General features: G+C 37.1%; 1 long non-coding RNA gene across 2 annotated transcripts in view; it reads left to right on the top strand.

Moving 5' to 3' along the window:
* Window positions 1-18,156, top strand: part of LOC308606257 — a 1,608,653-nt gene that overhangs the window by 1,543,980 nt on the left and 46,517 nt on the right. For both annotated transcript variants that reach the window (XR_014013787.1, XR_014013788.1), the window contains one exon: window positions 1,036-1,114. This is a non-coding gene — a long non-coding RNA (uncharacterized lncRNA). The remainder of the gene's footprint in view (window positions 1-1,035; window positions 1,115-18,156) is intronic.

Genomic DNA, 18,156 nt, shown 5'->3' with positions numbered 1-18,156 from the left:
TAAAATCAAGATTTAAATCATTTAATCTCTCTCTGAGCTTGAATTTTCACATTTGTGAAATAATAATGTTGACCTTACAAGATTGTTGTGAGACATAAATGAGCTTTTGTATGCAAACTAATTGGCCTGGTGCCTGTCACAATGGAAGCACACACATTTAGATATTTATATTGATCAATTTTTATATTCATATTTATAAAATATCAGATTAATAATAGTATAGATGTATATAAAGTATATTATTTAAATAATGTATGTTTGCTAGATTCTTGAGTTTATCCTTTCCTCTGCAATATTTTGGTTGTTCATTTTGTTTGTTTTCATGGGTACTTAATGGGCATAATAACTACATAGGAAAGGAAGCAGATCTCAAAAACTAACCTTGATATATATTTCATATTAGAAGCTGAACAGAAAAAAGAAAACTTTTTTTTTTAGTCTATTATTGTCTTCTGTCTGCTTCTATCTCTGTAGAGTCAAGTGCTATTCTTTTCCAAAAGAACACATATCATTGACATCATGATCCAAAACAAATAGCTTTTCTTGAACATTAATTGGAAACTTTGCTGGCAAGAAGATTCCAACATCAAAATGGCCTACAGGCAGAGACATTTCTTTTTTTGTTTCTCTGTTCAACTGTTAAAAATATGGCCTGTCTGATGCATTTGTATCGAGTTTGAAAAAACTATTTTACAATGAGTTATCTGGCCCTTCAGACAGAGGAATTTAACTGCTAAACCATATTCTATTGACAGAGCATAAGTAATTTAGGATGAAATGAGTACCTACAATGGATTGAGCTCAATGTTAGCCCTATAAACACAAAATATATGTGGTTCATGCCCTAAGAAGATTTTAATATAGTGGAAAAGACTGGTATGTCAAATAGAGGCAATAAAAGCAATGAGTTCAAAAAATAAATAAGTATACTGTTATTATGGAGTAAAAAGAGCATAATGTTTCTTGGGGGTAGGAAGTCTATTTCCAGAGCAGTTGACTACTGAGATTGACTTTGCCTATATCCTTGTTTCTTAGGTGTGCAAAAGGGAAGAAGAACATTGAATTGATGAGAAGCATCATGAATAAAGATTTGAAACCAACATGAAATGACAAGGTAAGTTCAGGCACCTATAAACATTGTTAATCGCTTGAACTTAGAGTGTTATAGTAAGAAGAGAAATAGGAGGAATTAAGGCTAAAACAAGAATCAGGCACTTGAACAAAAAGCATCTTTGTTTAAGCTGTGGTGACTAGAAGTCAAGGACAATGTTTAAGCAAAGCAAACAACATATTCATACAGGTTTTTGTTGTAGTTTATTTTAAAGTTACATTTCTCTTTTTTTAAAAAAAAAGCTTTATTGAAGTTTTACATAAATAGAAAAAAGAACGCTAAAACTGATATGTAGCTATGAAAGGCTCCAAATAGCCAAAGCAACCTTGATTAAGAAGAACAAAGCTAGAGGTACCACACTTACTGACTTCAAACTATATTACAAACTACAGTAATCAAAACAGTATGATACTCCATTGTATATTCTTGCCTTCTTTGTCATAGATTAATTGAGCATAGGTGCATGGGTTTATTTCTGGGCTATCTATCCTATTCTATTGATCTATATTTCTATTTTTGTGCCAGTACCATACTGTTTTGATGACTTCAGCTTTGTTGTACAGTCTGAAGTCATGGGGCTTGACTCCTTCATCTCCATTTCTCTTTCTCAAGATTGCTTGGCTATTCGGGGTCTTTTGTGTTTCCATACAAATTTAATTTTTTTTGTTCTAGTTCTGTGAAAAATTCCATTGGTAATTTGATAGAGATTGCACTGAATCTGTAGACTGTCTTGAGTAGTATAGTCATTTTGACAATATTGATTCTTCCAATCCAAGAACATGGGTATATCTTTCCATTTGTTTGTGTCATCTTTGATTTCTTTCATCAGCATCTAATTGTTTTCATAGTACAGGGCTTTGCCTCCTTAGGTAGGTATATTCCTAGTTATTTTATTCTTTTTGTTGTGATGGTAAATGGAATTGTTTCCTTCATTTCTCTTTCTCATATTTTGTTGTTAGTGTATAGGAATGCAACAGATTTCTTTGTATTAATTTTGGATCCTGCAACTTTACTGAATCCATTGATGAGCTCTAGTAGTTTTCTGGTAGTGCCTTTAGAATTTTCTATGTGTAGTATCACATCATCTGCAAACAGTGATAGTTTTACTTCTTCTTTTCCTGGATTTCTTTTATTTCTTTTCTCTGATTGCTGTGACTAGAACTTTCAAAACTCTGCTGGATAAAAGTGGTGAGAGTGTCTTGTTTCTGATCTTAGAGGAAATGCTTTCAGCTTTTCACTGTTGCATATGATGTTAGCTATGAGTTTGTCATTCATGGTCATTATTATGTTGAGCTATGTTCCCCTCTATGCCCACTTGCTGGAGAGTTGGGGTGTTTTTAATCATAAATGAGTGTTGAATAAATGGGAAAACTGGACCACTACATGTAAAATAATTAAAGTAGAACATTCTCTAACACCATACACAAAACTAAACTCAAAATGGATTAAAGACCTAAATGTAAGCTCCTAGAGGAAAACACAGGCAGAACACACTTTGTCATAAATCTCAGCAATATATTTTTAGATCCATCTCCCAGAATAATGGAAATAAAACCAAAAATAAACAAATGGGACCTAATTAAACTTAAAAGCTTTTGCACAGCAAAGGAACCATGAACAAAACAAAAAGACAACCTACAGCATGAGAGAAAATATTTTCATATGATGTGACCGACAAAGGATTAATCTGCAAAATATACAAACAGCTCATGCAGCTCAATATCAAAACAAACAAACAACCCAATCAAAAAATGTCAGAACACCAAAATAGACATTTCTCCAAAGAAGACATACAGATGGCCAAGAGGCACATGAACAAACGCTCAGCATTGCTAATTAATAGAGAAATGCAAATCAAAACTATAATGAGGTACCACCTCACACCGGTCCAAATGGTCATCGTCAAAAAGTCTACAAACAATAAATACTAGAGAGTGCAATGAGAAAAAGGAACCCTCCTACACTGTTGGTGGGAATGTAAACTGGTACAGCAACTATGGAGAACAGTATGGAGATTCCTTAAAAACCTAAAAGTAGAACTACCATATGATCCGGCAGTCCCACTCCTGGGGATATATCCTTAGAAAACCATAATTTGAAAAGATACATGCACCCAACATTCATTGCAGCACTATTTACAGTAGCCAAGATATGGAAGCAATCTAAATGTCCACTGACAGATGAATGGATAAAGAAGATGTGGTATATATATGCAATGGAATATTACTCAGCCATAAGAAGAATGAAATTTTACCATTGGAAGCAACACGGATGGACCTAGAGATTATCAAACTAAGTGAAGTAAGCCAGACAGAGAAAGACAAATATCATATGATATTGCTTATATGTGGAATCTAAAAAAAAATGATACAAATGAACTTATGTACAGAACAGAAATAGACCCACAGATATAGAAAACAAGCTTATGATTACCAAAAGGCAAGGAGAGGGTGGGATAATTTAGGAGTTTGGGATTAACATATACACACTCTATGTGTAAAATAGATAACCAACAAGGAAATACTGTGTAGCACAGGGAACTATTCTCAATATTTTGTAATAACCTCTAAGGGAGAAGAATCTGAGAAAGAATATTTGTATATATATACACACACACACATATATATATACATACACAAACACACACACACACACACACACATATATATATATATCTGAATCACTTTGCTGTACACCTGAAACTACCACAACATTGTAAATCAACTATGCTTCAATAAAAATAAAAATTCAAAAAAGTATGATACTGGCATAAAAACAGATAAATAGACCAATGTTACAGAATACAGAACATAGAAATAGACCAGCACCTTATCAGTCAACTGATCTTCAACAGGGGTGCCAAAACACACAATGGGGAAAGGATAGTCTCTTCAACAAATGGTGCTAGGAAAACTAGATATCTATATGCAGAAGAATGAAATTGGACCTTTCAAATACCATATACAAAAATCAATGCAAAATGGATTAAATAATTAAACATAAGATGTGAAAGCACAAAACTCCTAGAAGAAAACGTAGGAAAAATTTTTCTTCACATCATTCTTGGCAATATTTTTTTAGATATGGCACCAAGAGCATAGGCAACAAAAGTAAAAATGGACAAGTAGGATTATATCAAACTAAAAAGCTGCTGAGAGAAAGAAAACCAAATCTACAAAAATGAAAAGGCAGGGACTTCCCTGGTCATGCAGTGGTTAAGAATCCACCTGCCAATGCAGGGGACATGGATTCGAGCCCTGGTCCAGGAAGATCCCACATGCCGCGGAGCAACTAAGCCCGTGCACCACAACTACTGAGCCTGCATTCTAGAGCCTGCGAGCCACAACTACTGAAGCCCGTGCACCTAGAGCCCGTGCTCTGCAAAAAGGGAAGCCACCGCAATGAGAAGCCCATGCACCACAACGAAGGGTAGCCCCCACTCACCGCAACTAGAGAAAAGCTCATGCACAGCAACGAAGACCCAAAACAGCCATAAATAAATAAATAAATATATTAAAAAATGAAAAAGCAACCTATGAAATGGGAACAAATATTTGCAAACCATATATCCAATGAGGGGTTCATATCCAAAATATATAAGGAACTCATACAACTGAATACCAAAAATACAAATAACCTGATTAAAAAATGGGCAAAGAAATTAAATAGACACTTTCAAATGACTATGAAAAAGTGCTTAACATCTCTACTCATGAGGGAAGTACAAATCAAAACCACAATGAGTGGGCTTCCCTGGTGGTGCAGGGAAGAGTCCGCCTGCCGATACAGGGGACATGGGTTCGTGCCCCGGTCTGGGAGGATCCCACATGCCGCGGAGCGACTGGGCCCGTGAGCCATGGCCACTGAGCCTGCGCATCCGGAGCCTGTGCTCTGCAACGGGAGAGGCCACAACAGTGAGAGGCCTGCGTACCGCAAAAAAAAAAAAAAAAAAAAAAAAAAAAAAGAAGTCACAACAGATTATAAATTGAAAAAAAGATTACAAGTACCACATAATGCAGAAGAATAACATTTTTTAATTAATTAACTTATTGAAACACTTCCATGATACTTTTTGTTCACTAAATTATTTGGCTGCAATCTTATGGTGGTTTTAGATTATTACGTTTTATAGAGTGAATAGAATGTTAATTTCAGTCTTCTAGCAAGGATTGTTTATTTTTATTCACTTTTCTTGAATTACAAAGTATATTCTTGATAGGGTAAAAACTATGGTTTGACTAGGCTTCAGTAGAACTAAATCCATTTTTTAAAAAGTTGCACATGTGTTGGTTGGAGGAATATTCTGCCAAGCTTTAAATTGCAAATCTTTTCTTTTCCTCTTTTATCACATGCTGGTGCTGGGGGATATAGCATGCATTTACATCATGATACCGCCTATCAGTGGTATAAACCTTTGGAAATCCCTTTACTGAGACAGCTAGCAATAACTACCACATACAGAGCAACTGAACCACATAAGCAGATTCTGCTAAATCTACATAGCCCCCCAGCACAGTTTCTAGTTAGCTGGATCCCCAAAATATCCACAGGGCACCTCTAACCCAAGGGAGAAGTGAGACAGTGGTGGGGATTGGGAAGGAAAGAAACAATGGTCTTAGCCTAATTTCTATATATAAGGGAGGTATTCTAGAAGAGATGTATGTTTTGTAGGTCTTGAAGTTTTCATCATATGAGTGAAGCCTTCTTTAAGATAAAGAATATAAAATTATGAATGCAAAGGTGACTACTTGAAGTTAAAATGTCTTACTTTGTAAATTTTATAAAAATATGACCATGTGACTACTGCATTGCCCTCTCTGTAGATAATGGGCACATGCAGATGAAGAACCCTAAAATATAAGCTTCATTCCCTTTTTGGTAAATGTGTCTGTGCTTAGTACACGGACTTCTCTCAGCAAACATGATTCAGTCATGTCTCTCCAAGGCATTGGATAATACATTAGTGGAGACATCCTAGGGTTACAGTATGGCTGGTATGTTGCCGTTCAGAGGAGAGGGGTGTGTTGAATCATGGTACTGACTTAAATCCTAAATAGTACTAGATTCTAGACTATGCTGAAGGGAAAATAGAAAGAATAATTATTATCATGCATCTCATAGCAAACTTTTATTGACTGTACACTATGCACCAGACACTATGTCAAGTGCTTGCATGCAGTATGTTATTGGGTGTTTATAAGAGGATATGTATCTGCAGTTCCATTGTATAGGCAAGAATGCTGACACAGACAAATTAAGTAAACTGCCCCAAGGACAAGCTGGAGGGGAACTGGCATTTTTACTGTGGAGATCTGATTCCAATATTGGCATGTTTAGCCACTATATTGTGCTCCTTATGGTTTGTTTGTTTGTTTGTTTTACCAATCCTCAGTGCATTGGAGGAGAATATACTCATCTCTCCCCATGATATAGAGGGAAGAACCTAAGACTTAAAATGAAGCCAAATTAAATTTAAATCTCCTTTAAATATTATTAGTTGAATGAACCAATTACTTTGTTGTTGTCATTGTGGTTTTTTTGTTTCTCATCTGTAGAATGAGTATCTTCAAGTACCTTCTTTATGACACTTCTTTTGAAGAATGATCCAGATAATGCAGGAGACAACTTTTAGCTCACTGGACAAGTTATGTTTCTGAATTTCAGCTTCTTTTCATAGTAGCTGTTTGGCCTTAAGCAATTCCATTTTTCTTACCTGCACAATGGGATTCCGTTATTGATTTCCACTGAGGAGAGGATAAAATGCAAAGCAAAGGTTAAAGAGGTGTGCCAATTCTAAAGCATAATGCAAAATGTGTGTGACTAATACTTCCCACTGTCTTCTCTAGAAACCATAATTATTACCATATTTTAATTTGATAGAACATATGGCTATTAATTTACAGGTATAAGATATTTGAAAAATCTTGAGCCTGTGTCTATCATTGAGGAAGGCAAGGAGTTAAAAGGAAGTTTGGCTGTTCAGTCAATCTAAACTAAATTCTTGATGGCACAAGTTGTTTCTGATTTGGATGTTCCGTTCCCATTGGATGTGACCATAGAGACTAGGTAAACTACCAGGTCACTTTTTCTGTAATTTTTTCTTTCACAAAGACAGAATGTGCCTGAAGTTCAGAAATAAAATTTTAAAGAGTAGGCAATAAAATAAGTACAACACAGTTGTTTATACAGTAATGTAACTGCATTTCAGACATTTCCTCAGATTACCCCTTTCTTCTTTATAATGAAGATGACATTTTCTTTGGTGGTGCTTTTAAAATGTAGACCATAAAAGCCAAAAAAATAAAAAACAAGAATGGGAATTCTTAAAACAGTGCATTCAAGTGCATTATATTAATCACATTACATGTCTTTACTGCACCTCATTTATTCAATTCATATGTCTTCCCCCGACCTCAATTTACTGTGAAAGCAGTGCCTCTCCCTCCACTTTAATTTGGACCCAGCCCAAATGAAACCATGAAAAAAGGCAGATATGAAAAAAGATAGATGTGGTTTATTATGCTGAGACAGGAAGTAAAAGGACCTCTCAAAGCTTCCAACTGAGGACATGACATTTTCAGAAGAGTCAAAGAAAAAAAAATTGCAAAGTCACCTTTTCCATTTTTCCACCCGTTTAATGTTGGTGCAATCATAGCTGGTTACAAGAAAAAGCACGGGAAAGTCACACTAGGGAACACTAATTCACTTTGGGTGATTATCAGAAAGCAGTAATGGGGACGTTTCCAAAATGCCAGTTAACACAAGATATTGTCGTGGTAAGATTAATGAGCCTAGGGGAGAAATACCCTTCAAGGAGGCTGACAGTTGCCAAGCGCTCTGACATTTCACCATGTGGCCACAGTCTCTTAAAGTCCTTCATACGCTTGTACTCCACTGTAAGATCAGAAAGGCAAATGAAGACAAGAGCAGAAGTTCATTCTCCTTACGAATTCAGGTTTTCCCTAGTCTAGTTTATGGGTCTCTAATTGCTGCTGTCAGTAACGCTTGGCCTTCTTGCTGATCTTTTGTCCGTCAAGCTCCTCAGGAAAGGTTTTCAGCTCTGCGGAAGCAGGAGATTTCAAAACAACAGAGCCTCTCTCCAGCTAAGCACCTTTATCAAGTCTAACGCAGCTTCTAGTTTTCTTCCTACTGCCGCAAGTGTTTAACCTGACTTAATTTTTTTCCAAGCTTACTTATCTGTCCTTTGGCCATTCACTCTTGCATTATCTTTTCCTGCCCTTCCAAACTTGGCATCAGATCAGAATACAGTCTCTTACCTCTTCTTTCCTGTGCTCGTCTAGACAGACAAGCTTATGTATCTTTTTCTCTTTCCTTCCTTCCTTCCGTCCTTCCTTACCCCCTTCCTCCCTCCCTCCCTCCCTCTCTCTGATTAATAAGGGAAAGTATTATAGATACTGTCAAAACTATAATATGACGAAGTGACAAGTATTTCAGAATTATATAAAATTATCACAGTTCTTGTCCCCAGACTGTGATTTCTAACTGCCCTCAGAAATAATAAATGGATATTTCTTTTGACACATGTTCTTAATTTTTTTTTTCCCCGTGCTCTGGTCTAACTACATATTTCTCTAGCCTACAATCTAAACACCATGGCGTTTTAATAACCCTTAAAATGAATGTGTTTCATGCAAACAAGCAGCTTGGCACAGAACAAAGTGCTTCCTTACTCAAGTGGTCCATTTGCATAAGTGTTGAGCACTGCAGCTTAGATTTCTTTCACCATTCATTCCACCGCAGAATGACTCTCATCACTCTCCTTTCATCAATTTTCCTCAATTAAGGAAGACTTTCAGGATCTTCAAATTGGTGACTTGGTAGGTCAGCAACTGGAGTATTGCTAGAAGTTGATATCCAAGTCCCTTTTCCCCCAGTTCTAGTGACAGTGTTCCTTCCACCTCTCTCCTTCCCTCTTTCTAATTCTGCCTTCTGCTAGTAGGACTGTCCTTTGCCCTTTGAGGTTTCCACTCCCCACAGTATTTTACCCCCAGTATAGAAAGTACCCTGTATCCCTGGAGCTATACACTCTGTGAAATCTCTTTGGATGATTTGGTATCCTTCTCAACTCCTTCCTGTATGTCTCTTTCCTTTGCTTGTATGAAATGTAGACTTGTCTGCACAAGTGGCTCCAGTTCAGATATAGGCATTTTTGTCGTTACAGAAAAAGCAATTTTCATGCACACGAAGATCTCTGGAATGGGGAAGTGAATACCTCTAAGGACCTATTTTCAGGATCCTCCAACATTGTTATTTGTTAGCACCCCCCTCAGCCCTAGCCCCTCAGGGATTATGTCTAAGTATGTCTGTGCCTGCAGGTTCTGCTTTACTCTACGGCTCAGTGAATACCAGAACTGGGACAATAATAATAATAATTGGAATTTTAGAAAAATATATTACTCATGTCAGATACTACTAATGCTTTAAAATATTATATCTTTTAATTCCTCTTTTAATTCATCATAGATGAGAAAACTGAGGCTCAGAATTTTGTTAATCTACCCAAGGTGGCAAGTGAATGAATTGACAGAGCCAGCTTTCAAATTACGTCTTTCTAATTCTCAAGGTCCTTGTTCTTAACCTTAATGTCAAAGCTGTATTAGAAATGCTTGCCCCACTGCAATGAGGTCTTAAAGGAGAGACCTACATTTTGAACCTGCACCGAAAGGGCACTGGGAAAAATATTACTACTGAATGCCCATCAACTAAAGCAGGGCCTGGAACATTGCAGATGCTCCATACGTATTTATTGGGTAAATGAAATCTAAGGTAGTCTAATAAAAAAATAGCATTGGAAACAAATGTAGGAAACTTTTAATCTGCTAATGTTTCTCTTAATCCCTTAACAATCAAGTGGTCTCTAGACCAGTATCATGGCTTTTCCTAAAACAAGTTTGTTAGGAATGCAGACTCTGGGGTCTCACCCCAGAAGCAGGAAATCCACATCTGCATTTTAATAAGATCCTCTGGTGATTTGTATGCAAATTAAAGTTGGAGAAGGACTGGCCTAATCTTGGTCATAGTACCTGGAGGCAGAATGTCTGTGAATGTCCCCTTATCTACATTAAAATATGTGTGTGTGTGTGTGTGTGTGTGTGTGTGTGTATACATATATATATATATATATATATATTTTTTTTTCTCTCTCTGCTAATTGAGCAGACTCTCTGGGATAAAGACACTGCCATCCAGGACTAGCACCCACATCACAGCCCTTTGTAAATAAAGGTATAGCTGAAAAAGGAGTGTTGTCTTCCTCTGTTCGGTAGAAAATTAGATGTCTGTTCTTTTCGAGGTTTAGGAACTAATCTGCAGTCCTGCCAGGACAGTATTGGAGAACTGTATCATGACAAAGGGTAAACGCTGCATCAACAAGTGATTTCTCTGCCAGTTTTACTCCCTCTCCTCTGCCCCACCAGTAACAAAAAGGGCATTTGCACATACATGTGAGTGATTAGGTATGTTGGAAGAGGAAGGAACTGGTGTAACAAGAAACAAGAAATCTCTCTCTCATGCTGTATGAGGTCTTCAGAAAAATTCTCATGAAAAATAAAGAGCCATATAACCAATAAATCTAATATTCTGCTATCTATGTGGCCCCTCTTTTTGTTTATTTATATTACCTGAGAAATTGAGAGGAAATTGGTAAAGAATGTGTGTTTGTTGGTGGGGGTGGTCTTTTGTTAGTTTTGTAATTACATAACTCATAAGCTTAAAAAAATAATTACTTAAGATGCATTCAGTATCCACACTTTTAAGAAAACAAGTAACAATAATTTCATTCAGAGTCATCAGTAGAATATACAAAGCTAGTGCGATCTTGGGCTGAAGCAAAAGTAGAGAACATTTTCTGTATTAGTGCTCAATTGATAACATCCATAAAATAATATTGCTAGACCTGAAATGTTGAATTCAGTTCTGGCTGTAATACTTTAAAAATATGGGGAAATTGGAATTCGTTTAGTGATGAGGTATCAAGATGACGAAGGTGAAACTGAGAAATGATGGAAGGAACTGAGAATATTTCAGAAGAAGACAGATTCTAAGAGAGATGCTTATCTGGCATATACTATGTAGTGATTAGAGATCCTATGAGTGACCTCACTGTACAGAAAGGCAGTCTGGTTGAAAGACATTTGTCTGCAGTAGTTAGAACTACCCTAGAAAGTTTTTGCTACAGAAAAGTTCAATGAGAGACTAAACAAATAAGAAGCAGCATACTGCAATACTGGACAGAGGGATGGTCAGGAATTTAATCTCATTCATTTTTTTAATATAAATTTATTTATTTGTTTATTTTTGGCTGAGTTGGGTCTCTGTTGCTGCACGCGGGCTTTCTCTAGTTGTGGCGAGCAGGGGCTACTCTTCGTTGCGGTGCGCGGGCTTCTCATTATGGTGGCTTCTCTTGTTGCGAAGCGTGGGCTGTAGGCGTGCAGGCTTCAGTAGTTGTGGCTCATGGGCTCTAAAGCACAGGCTCAGTAGTTGTGGCGCACAGGCTTAGCTGCTCCATGTCATGTGGGATCTTCCCGGACCAGGGCTCGAACACGTGTCCCCTGCATTGGCAGGCGGATTCTTAACCACTGTGCCACCAGGGAAGCCCCTCATTCATTTTTATATCCAGGGCTTGTTATTTAGTCAGTGGATGAGCATGAATTGTATAAATGCAAACCTGTTTTTTCTTGCCTCAACTGGCCCTTGTGTTTGACCCTCCAGTGTCAGTCCCTCCCACAAATCTCAGAGATGACCAGAGATAGACTAGTCCTTAGATTTTGCTAATGGATTCAGATGCTTTAACATTTCATCTAGAGGTATACTGTTTCTCAAGTTCAATAATTATATTACACCACCATGATTTTCACCATGCCTGCATAAAGTCTCTACTTATTTTCCTTTAAACTGACTCCCTTTTTAATGTAAATAAACGTATCTTAAAAGGAAACTTTATAAAACTATGGAAGAGAAATTAACAAGTGTTAATAAAGTGTTAAAGACATGTTAATATAAAACTGGAGACTTCTTTATTAATATAATTAGAATACGTGAGAAAGAAAGAAAAAGGATGTAACTTTCTCAGCTATTTGATGGCATTTAGTTCTAGTATCCAACCCTCATCTAAAATCATTTTGAGTATCTCTTACACTTTTGGTGAAATGCTCTAAAGTCTAGGGCGATATGTTTTTAATACCCATGGAACTGAAATCTTTGGATGTGGGATCTAGTGCAGAAAAATATATTTTGTTGTGACTTATATTCTGTAGCCTTTCCCTTTCACACCAAACTCCTTTGGTGTTGTCCTTGGCCTGCATTGGGCATCCATTTGTTCCATGTCCTTTATTGTAGTTTTTGACTTGAACTGATGACTTTTTTTTCCATTAGCACTTCCATTATGAAAGCCGCTGACCTATTAATTTGTTTGTGTTGCAGCTTTTATATCCCAGAGTCCCCAACATTTCATTCCACCTAAGCCACACTATTGATGACAGAGATCCGAAGATTCTTCTTTTTTTTTTTTCCCCACACTGTCCCTTGCAGTTGAAGCACAGAGTCTTAACCACTGGACTGCCAGGGAAGTCCCCTAAGATTCAACTTTTAATACTTATCTGCTTTCTCTAGATAAACTCTGACTAGTTACTGGTAATAAATGTTTTGATTAGGATAGCATTAGAGGTGAATCTGTTCTACACAATCCAGACCTATTATTGAAAGTGTAAATTTCATCCTCATGTTAGCCTTCTTTTTTGAGTCATGTGCTGTGGGTGTGAGAAAAAGGCAAAATGATTAATGGCGGGGTCTTGCATGCAGAGAGGGATTGATTTTTTTGTGCTGAACTTTCTGATGACAAATGCTAAATCTGACGTGTCTGTGATTTTACCCCATTACAGCTGGAATTCTGCAACTTCCAGGGGCTGTGGGATATTACATAATGAACATAGGCTTTTGAATCTGAGTATGAATTTAAACTCCCAACTAATTAACTATGAGGCCCTGGGCTAGTTGGTGAATCATTCTGTGCTTTATTTGCTTTCTCAGAATATTGAAATAAAAATGTCTTCATGCATGGTCAGGAGGCATCTCAACATATGTTCCAATGCCTTTCAACTGAACCTTGTTTAATACCTGTAGGGGATTACATAGTAGGTCTAAACCCCTGCATTTCTCAGAGTAGTACGCAAAAAAGACCAACATAAAACATTAAAATGGGATGTAAGATGGATTTAAACAAGGTGATAAGGACCTTTCAGCACTTCCCCCTCTTGTTTTATATAGTTTCATTTTTCTAATAATCATTTTTTTGGCCCAACAGTATACCCTAGGTAGATATCTACATGTTTGACATAATGAAACAATGTCATTACTCTGTTCTGAAACATTCCCAGTGTAATAATAAGCCAAATAACTTCTCACCCACTACAAATATCTGTGTCAGTAGAGAAGGGAGAATTACATAGACTGGAGCTGTTTCCCAGTTCTCAGACTTCCATATCTGGAAGTCGTTTTTCATAGATTTAAGCTGTAAATTGAATGGCATAATTTGATGATGGACATAGAACTGTGTATTAGTTTTTATTTTGACAAAATCATTAAACGTCACATAGGTTGAAAAATGAATCACAGGGCCCTAAGCCTGCCTTAGAAGATTGCACTTCATAAAATGAAGTGCTCACATGGGCATCATTTTGGTGAGAGTTATAGATTTTCTAGCATCTCTCTGATAGATAGGACTAATTTAACTTCAATAAAAACTCTGGATAGTGTCAGTATAAAATTTTCCCTACCATTGAAAGATGTAAGGTCCTCCAACTAATAAATTGGACAACAACCTATTCCTTAAGGTATACTAACATACATATCGGGTTACAACAAGCAACAAAATCATTGAGGTAATAAACCAGAGTCACAGAGGGGCCACTGGAGGTTTCTCTCCATTGCAAGAGCCCAGCATGATGACTGTAGGTATAATATACCCCCAGAATGTTAATTTCCAGTAATTAACTTTGCTACATGTGCAGTGATTTAGAACTACATATAAACTGTACCTGAATGTCATATATGCCACTTATTTTTATGACACTTCACATGAATTTTATCACATAAACTAGTGGTGATGTACAAATCCATTAGGGACCTTCAACTGTAAAACATACGAGTTATGCACTTTGAGTTTAATGTAACAGTTTGTCCATGATATATGAGATTGATACCTAAATATCTGGTTAACTGGTAGTGGTGACCTTGGGTGGGTGAGTGGAGTTTAATCATGTTAGGCCTGAGGTGCTAGGTAGACAGAAAAACAAAACTAAAGAAGGTCTAATTTATGCATTTCTCCCAAATTTTGTGGTTGCTTGAGACTATATATTACTTAACTTCTCAGGCCTCAATATCATTATTTGAAAATTGAAGATGATAATGAATATCTCTTAGGGAGACTATGGGGGTTAAATTTTGAAGCAAGTGGTACAATCCTTGGTAGCTAAGACATGTTCGTTTCTTCGCCTCATCCGGGCAGGTCACTTTTTACCTTTGTGACATATACTACCCTTGATAGTATGCCTTATTTGTGACCCATTGGTTTCTCTCTGATTTTATTTATTTATGGATAATCATTCTCTCCTCCCTTTGTGTTAGGGTTCTCTAGAGAAATGGAACCAATAGGATGTGTATATATATGTATTTAAGGAGATTTATTCTAAGGAATTGGCGCACAAGATTATGGAGACAAGTCCAAAATCTGTAGTTTGAGTCCAAAGGTTATCTGCTGTCAGAATTCCCACTTGTTTGAGGAGGCCGGTCTTTGTTCAGTTAAGGCTTTCAACTGATTTGATGAGGCCCACCACATCAGGGAGGACAATCTGCTTTACTCAAAGTCTACCAATTTAAACATTAATCTCATTTTTAAACATCTCACAGAGACATTCAGAATAATGATTTACTACATACCTGATCACTGTTGACCATAAAATTGACCTAGTTGACCCATAAAATTAACTATCACACCTTTCTATGCAGAAAACTATCATTGTGTCTCCTCATCAAACATCCTTCTTCTTTGTCCAGAATTCTACTCCTGGGCAACTGAGCTTCAAGCTTACTAGATTTTGTTAACTGGTGTACATCAAATTATAAAATAATCACTTTTTTAAAACTAAAATGAGTATAAAATACATTTAATAAGAAGGAGGTAGGTTTTATTTTAAAACCTTGTGGGCTCTAGTCAGGAATGTTGATTTTTAGAGGTCTAAATTTACATTGTATCAAATATATTAAAAAGCTCTAAAATACCAGTTTTTATAAAAAATTAGAAGAATTTTTATAGTTTATTTTTCTAGTAATTTGGCTATGAGTAACTTACTTAATTTAAAATTGAGTATGCTTTCTCAGCAAACATGGTGCCCACTTAACAGTTATTGCAAAGTCAGAAAAATTAGCCTATAGCATGTTTTCAATGTGATAGGTATTTTGTGATGGCTAATTTAACAATTCATCTAAAAGTTAATGCATTTTCTTTTTTTTTTTTTAATTTTATTTATTTATTTATTTATTCATTTATTTATGGCTGTGTTGGCTCTTCGTTTCTGTGTGAGGGCTTTCTCTAGTTGCAGCAAGTGGGGGCCACTCCTCACCACGGTGTACGGGCCTCTCACTATCGCGGCCTCTCATTGCGGAGCACAGGCTCCAGACGCGCAGGCTCAGTATTTGTGGCTCACAGGGCTAGTTGCTCCGTGGTATGTGGGATCCTCCCAGACCAGGGCTCGAACCCGTGTCCCCCGCATCGGCAGGCAGACTCCCAACCACTGCGCCACCAGGGAAGCCCTGCATTTTCTTAATGTTATATTTTTAGACACTTAAATATTTATTAATTCATATTTGTGCTCTTATATTTTTCATGTTATTTAATCTCTTAATCTCTATTTGAAAATTGAGAATATTAATGAATATCTCTTAAGGAGGTCATGGGATTAGTCTTTGAAACAAATAGCACAATGCTTTGAACCTAAAAAATCTTGTGTCTTTATTTCCTCAAAACAGAGTATATTTTACCTTGCAAGAACGCCTTTTTTTTTTTTTCTTATTTTCTGGCTTTTTCTTTCAGATTCCCTGTCTGTGAAATGTTCATAGGATGTAGGCATGGTGATGATCATGATCAATGGAAAAATTCAATTTTATTTTTCTCTGAATTTGAAGAAACTGTTGTACAATGAATTTATAGCCTGTTCTCTGTTCTCTCTCCCAACCATAGTCCCTGAATGAACACAACTCTCCACCCTTCCAGTAATTGAGAACAAAGATATTATTACCTTAATGACTAATCCCTCCTTTAATTCTAAAGATGGGCATCAAGCAAGTTTATGATTGTCAGGGGTTTGGACTACTGTGTAAAGAAGGTTAAATCCTTCCACATGGGGCAGTTATCACCAGCTGGTCACAAGAATGATCTTAGAAGGTAATCAGAATTAAAGATGAGACTTAAATGACTTCTTTCTAATGTTTTCTCAGCAGATATGATAGGCAGTGCCCTCTAAAAGTTTGACTGCATCCTATTCTAGAAAATACAGCCATTCTAGAAAACATGCCAATCCCCAAAACTCACTTTCTAGATTTAGTTTTCCTGAAAGACCACAGATTGAGCTTCTCAGAGAGGAACAACTTTCTCTACACTTCTTGATTCTCTGGATGGTCTAAAAATAAAATTGACATAGACAGATTAAAATTTTTTTTTTTTTTTTTTGCGATACGCAGGCCTCTCACTGTTGTGGCCTCTCCCATTGCGGAGCACAGGCTCCGGACGCACAGGCCCAGTGGCCATGGCTCACGGGCCCAGCCGCTCCGCGGCATGTGGGATCCTCCCGGACCGGGGCACGAACCCGTGTCCCCCGCATCAGCAGGCAGACTCTCAACCACTGTGCCACCAGGGAAGCCCCCTAACAGATTAAACTTTAATTGCATATATATATGGGGGCTCCACAAAGACAATGAGACCTAAGGACAAGCTGGGCAATTGAGGCTTATATGCCATCTTGAGCTAAGGAATGGGATAGGGGCCTGGAGATTCAAAGGGGAGGAAGGGGATTCACAGGACTATAAGGAGAGAAGATGTTTGGTAATTAGATGTTGATTCTGCCATACAAATAGGTCATTCAGAGAAAAAGTTATCTCTTGGAAATAACTCTCTTTCTGGGCCAGGCCCACTATCTCAATTATTTTAGGTAGTTAAGGGACAGGTAAAAGTTTTTCTTAAGTCTGCTGGGTCTTGATTGCCTTCAGCTCAAAACAGTCTGCATACCAAAGTGCCACATTTTAAGGAGGCTCATTCTGAACCCCTTCAGGCTCATGATATTGCCAGCCTTGTCTTACCTGGTAACAGAAATCACTTAACAAAGTAACTCCACTGTCTGTTGCTGCTTTTGCTTTGACTGACTCATAGTTTAATTAGTCTCTCTCAAAACTTTTAAGTTGAATTTAATAAACTGAACTCATGTCGGATGTTCTGGGAATCAAAACGTGTCCAGGAGGTAGGAATATCCTCAAGTATCTCCAGTTGAATTGAAGAGATAAGATTTCAATGCCCTCTGGGATTCTAACTTTGAAGGCAGGAGATGAAGTGAAACCACAACTAAAAACAACGCCTGTAAATCTATGTTAAATTTAAAATATAATAGTGGTATAAACTCTTAATGGAAATGTAATGACAGAGACAAGATTGATTTCCCTCTGTAGTAGGTAGAATATTGTCTCCCCTAAAGATGCTCAAGTTATAATCCTCAGAACTTGTGAATATATATTACCTTGCGTGGCAAAAGATATTTTGTACGTTGCAGATGTGATAAATCAAGGATCTTGAGATGGGAAGATTATCCATGATTATTCATGTGGGCTTAAGGTAATTACAAAGGACTTTCTAAGAGGATCAGAGTCAGAGAGGTAGTTGAAAAGGCTGTACTGCTGACTATGAATGGGGAAGAAGGGAACATGAGCCAGGGGATTCAGACAGCCTCTCAAATATGGAAAGGCAAGGAAATGGATTCTCC

Source organism: Mesoplodon bidens (assembly GCF_964165515.1).
Source record: "Mesoplodon bidens genome assembly, chromosome: 18".
Lineage (NCBI taxonomy): Eukaryota > Metazoa > Chordata > Mammalia > Artiodactyla > Ziphiidae > Mesoplodon > Mesoplodon bidens.
This window is presented reverse-complemented; position numbering and strand designations above follow the sequence as displayed.